Genomic DNA, 5,572 nt, shown 5'->3' on the forward strand with positions numbered 1-5,572 from the left:
AACATATCTTAGGGCTTAATACTGCTAATTTTAAAAAAAAAACTTCAGGGAAAAATATACAAAAAAGTGAGTTCTGAAAATAAAAATGTAAGGAAGGCTGGGGTGTAAAAATGCACCCATCTTCTCCCTCTCCCCTTCCCCTGAGCTGAGGGTTTCACATGGTAGCAGGACCCAGGTCTCCTACACTTCCCAACAGAGCTGCATTGGTTCAACATTGTGGATGAACATCAAGAGCTGTGTTCCCAAGTCACAATCAATCATATTTCCCAACTAAGAAAATCCCCCCTGCCAGTGAAAAGAAGTTATAGATAGATTGACAGTGATAATGAAGACCGAATGTTTGATACATCATGCTTGAAATTTTCTGTCATTCTCTCATTTGCTTATGTAATTGGTTTTTATCCTTCCAATAAGGTTAATTTGTAATAAATAAAGCATATGTGCAATTACTTAACGAAGAACTTTTACTGTCCTAAATGTGTAGTCTTGTCACAGTAGCTCCATCACACGTATCTTATGGTCTCTGAAATTGTGTGATGTTAGGAAAGGAAGCCTCAGAGTCCCCGAGGACTGCCTCACTCTCCAGATGATTCTCTGCACCTGTTACTGTTTCTCTCCTGGTGAAAGTTGGGTCTACACCACCCCCTGCTGGCCCTGAGCATTCTCAAAGGGGGTTGTTTCTGAGCACACAGGGAACCTGCTCACTGTGTCTCCTGCACAATAATACAAAGCTCCATCTTAGTGGCGGCAGAGCTCTGCTTCGGAGTGAACTAGTTCTTAAATGGGTAAACTGACTTTCTGATGGATTCTTCAACTCCACACTTTATACAGACCTTATCATCTTTTTTTTTTCAGGGCACGTATGTGCTTACTGAAGGTGAACAGTCAGGATGAGGCTCTCACCTCCCAACAGTCATGAGCCATTGTCACACAGTACCGCAGTACGCCTGAGCGTGGGGAGGGTCTTGAAGCAAGGCGGGAATGGGAGCGGCGCTAATTCAGTAATTACTCTGGGTCACAGTAGTGGATGCAAGCTGTCAGTTCAAGGGCTCTCTCTTTACCCAAGGATTTTCATCATTCTTCCTTCCTCTCTTCATGCTTTTGCCTTCTCGCTTTTTCTCATTCTTTTTCCCTCTCTTCTTTCATTCTTTCTCCCAACCAGAGAGCTTGAACCAAGTCTTTTGTCTACTAAAGTTACACCATCAAGGCTTTAATCATTATTAATAATTATTTTAAAAATCCTTAAATTTACATAAATTCTATGGAGTCCAGATTATTAATCCCAACCCTGTCTCCTCAAAACAAAACTAAACACAAAGCCAAAGCACATTTCCTTATAGGTTTTATACAGCCTATTCTTCACAGGAAGCTGAGCGCAGCCCTGTGGTTTCCTGCTACAGCAGACAGCACTCCTTAGTAACTGTTTTCATGTAAGAACAGAAAGGTGACAGACTACTAAAGTTGAAATGATTTTTTTAAGTTTTTAAATAAATATCTCTTTAAATAATATCTCTCTAGGGATTGTCATCTTCAATCCTACAAGTAACTAGGAGAACAAAGAACAAACCACTTTTTGTGTGCTTGTACATCTTCTTTTAAATTCTCTAATATTTATTTCCTCATCCTAAAGATTCTGTAGCCTAATCTACTCTCCTTCAAATATTGCTTCTAGATATATATATATATGCTATATATATATATAAAATGATATAAATGAATCCATAATTTTCTTGTATTTTGCAGATTCCTTTTTTCTACCCATATCTTTTCTTCTTGAAACCACTTTAACTCTCTAGCCTTAATATTCCCAAGTTCATCCTGGCTAATTAATACAGCAGCCATTGGATAGGCGGGTACATATATCTCCTCATGATTCCAAATTCAAGGCCAAGTCTGGCAATGAACTATTTCTACAAAGGACCATGTGGGCTTTTGTGGTCCTTGAGGTTATGTTGTCTAGGTCCTTTCCCATGGCCCTACAGGCCAATCAGAAGGCCTGTTCCTCGTCCTCCACAGCCTCACGACCACCTCCATTCCTCATTCCTGAGAACCATATCTGTTTAATTTATTATGGAGTGGTTAACTCTGAGTAATGGGGAAACTATATTCCCCAGAAAGAGAGACTGAAAGTAAAATAGTAAAGACAATAGATGAATTTCAGGCCAACAGCAGTCACCAGCACACATAGAGATTATGGAAATCAATGGGCTGGCGATGCTCCAGGGGCAGGAACTGTTTCAGACCTCCCCTTACACAGCCATGCCAGACCTGGCAACACAGCTGAGCCACAGGCCTTCTAAGATTGTATGACATTTGTTCACATTCTGCTCACAGGGGCCAAAAAGCAGCACCAACTATACAAATTTAAAAGCATGATGCCAGGGAGGGAGACACCTTGGGGGCTGATCCAAACAAGAGATTTTGTAAGCCTTTTTTTTAAAGTCACAGAATTCTATTCATAAGAGAAAATATTTTAGTTATTTATTCATTTGATTTTTCACTAATTAAATTTAATTGTTGACGTTTTGTACATGTATATAATACATCCTAACGACTCTTACCTCTCTTTCCTTCCTTCTAGCCCTGTTAAACCTCACTTTGAGGTTAGGGTTAGAGATTTGACACCTATAAATATAAGATTCTTTCCCATGTTCATTTCACTTTGTTTTGTTTTGTGACCCATTGACTGTAATCAGGGCCATCTACATAAGTACACTATCTAATGGAGTATGTAATGGGAATAAGACTATAATGGAGCCTGTGTAGGTTACGACTGAGTGTATAGCTGAAGATAATAAACTGTTTACCTAGAATCTACAAGAATTCACTGGTGCACAGGGAGGCAGTAGGGCATCATGGACCCTCCACAATCCAAGTTTGGCTGTTGATATTTCTGTTCCTATTCAGGCCCAATGTACACAACTGTAACATCTATTGAATTCGTGAGTGCAATCTCTATGTCATGATTAGAAATTAACATTGTATAGCCCTTCCCCTATCTTCCAGCTCTTATACTTGACAATATTATGAGAGTCTTTGAAGGATGATATCAATATGAGAGTGAAAAACTAATCATCCTTTATTTTCTGACAAATGATAAATTATCTTAAATCTTCGCATTTGTTGAGAGTTTATTTGTGTCCTATGATGTGGAATATTTTGAGAGGCTTCTAAGTGAAAAAAAGTTGTATTCTGTACCTATTGGGTGGAAGATACTCTATAAGTCAAGTTCATCCATAGTACATTTTAGCTCTGAATTTTTTTGTTTTTAGTTTGGAAGACCTATCTAAATTTGAGAGTCAGGTATTGAAGTCGAGATTGTTATTATATCAGGATCTATGTGGCCTGTTGTTTTTCTAGTGTTTGTTTTATAAAATTAGGGATACAAAAAATATGCATAAATGTTTATAATTGTTTTATCTCTTTTACGAATTGTTCTGTTCACCATTATGCAATGACCCCTTTCATCTCTTCTAATTAATTTTATAGTGAATAGTTATTTTTGTCTGATGTGAGAATAACTACACCAACTTGTTTTTATATTTCCTAGTTGCTTAATTTTTTTCATCCTTTTATAAGTTTTTGATAAATGTGTTTCCTGAAGACAGCATATAGTTGGGTCTTTAAAATCTAGTTCATTTATGGTATCTTTTTGATGATGCATTGAGGCCATTTACATTTAAAGTTAGTTTGAAAAGATGTTTGCTATTTCCTATAAATTTGTTGGGTGGTGTTCTGTTTTCCAGAATATTGGGTTGCTTTTTCTTCTTCCCATCTTAGTTCTGAGAGTTTGCTGAGCTGTTGTGTTGGACATGGTTGTTTGTTCCCTTGTCTAGCTCGCTTGTCAGCAGTGAAACTGCATTTCATCTTTCTTTCTGTAAAACATTTCACTAAAAACTTTCTGCAGTGCCCACTTGATCATCATAAGCTTCGTCACAATGTATTTTCCTGAAATACTTTCATTTTTCCATCAATTTTGAAAGATAGCTAGGAAGGGTATAACATTCTTGGTTCACAGTTGCTCATTTCCAGAGGTTAAGATATTGCAGTCCACGTCTTTCCAGTCTTTATGGTTGCTAGCGAAGTTGTGAACTGGTGTTGTTGCATGCTTCTTTGGTATTCTTTGTTTTTTATATTTGACATCCTCATTGTAATATTACATGCTCATAACTATTTGGTGTTCTACATATCTCTTACATTTGGAAGCCTACTTCTTTCTGTAAATTTGTTATAATCTCTCTAATTAGTTTATTTTTTCATTCAATTTTACCTCTGCTTCTTCAACACTGTGAATTCTTAGGTTTGGTTTCTTGGACATATCCTGGACTTCTTAGAAATATCATTCATCCTACTGAAATCTTTCCTATAAGTATCTGTTTATATTATTTGCTCAACTATAAATTCCATCAATGAAATTCATTCTTTTTCATAGTCTTGTCTGTTAATGATAATATCTGCTGTAGTTTTTGTTTGGCTGCCCATCTCCTTCATTTCAAGCACTTTTGTATGATGATTTTTTTTTGAGACAGGGTTTTTCTGTGTAGTCTTGGCTGTCCTGGAACTCACTCTGTAGACCAGACTGGCCTAGAACTCAGAAATCCACCTGCCTCTGCCTTCCAAGTGCTGGGATTAAAGGCGTGCACCACCACCACCTGGCTCTGATGATTTTTTCAATGTTTTAATCTCCTTGCTATTTTTTTCTACAATCTGAACTTTACCCTCTAGTTTATTAACTGTTGCATTCACTTTGGGGACTGCCTTGTCAAGATCTTGAAAAGATTCCTTTAATTCATGTGTATTTGTTTGGATCATCTGTGTGATTGTTAGTTCTTTTGAATATTAAGACTCCAAATTCTTTCTGAGACATTTCATCTATTTCTTTAATTTTGAGTTGCCTCATATAGAAACCGGCTGGTTGGTATTGTGTCTTGAGTAATGGTTGTGTTGTAGTTTTCTTATATTGTTTCCTTGTGCTTTATACTTCTGTTGAAGTGGGCATGTTTTTACATCTTTAGATCTTTTTGATGTTTGGGTTTATATGTCTCTTCTTAGAGGAATATCTGCATGAAGTTCAACTACAGGGACTGGTGAAAATGGTGTTGATTGTCAAAAAAGTTGTTCAACTTATGTAAGCTATGTATCAAAATGAATAAGGGTGGTGCTGCACACTAAGCATCGGAGTGACTGGGTGATGGTAAACCTGGTTATCCTTGAATACTATAAGCCTGCTAGAATCGAAATAGCAAACTGAAGTTCATTTACTATCAGGAGTCTGTGATTAGAGATACAAGACCTAAAGGTATCTGGGATCACAGGTTCTGTTGTGACATTTTGCACTTCAGAGATCAGAATTCCACACCTGTATTGACCTCAAATACCACTGTAACCAAAGCTCCATTCTCTCAATCGACAATGGGCATACTGGAGTCAAAGTTTGAGCCCTGCTCTGAGTTCTTAGACTATCTGGCTAGAAATCTGATCACACGTTGATGTTCTATCTCTCAGAAGCCAGAAGTCTCATAGAGTTTGAACCTTCCCATAATATCATTTCAAGTTCATACACATGAATCTG

Source organism: Mastomys coucha, unplaced genomic scaffold (genome assembly GCF_008632895.1).
Source record: "Mastomys coucha isolate ucsf_1 unplaced genomic scaffold, UCSF_Mcou_1 pScaffold6, whole genome shotgun sequence".
In the NCBI taxonomy this organism is placed as follows: domain Eukaryota; kingdom Metazoa; phylum Chordata; class Mammalia; order Rodentia; family Muridae; genus Mastomys; species Mastomys coucha.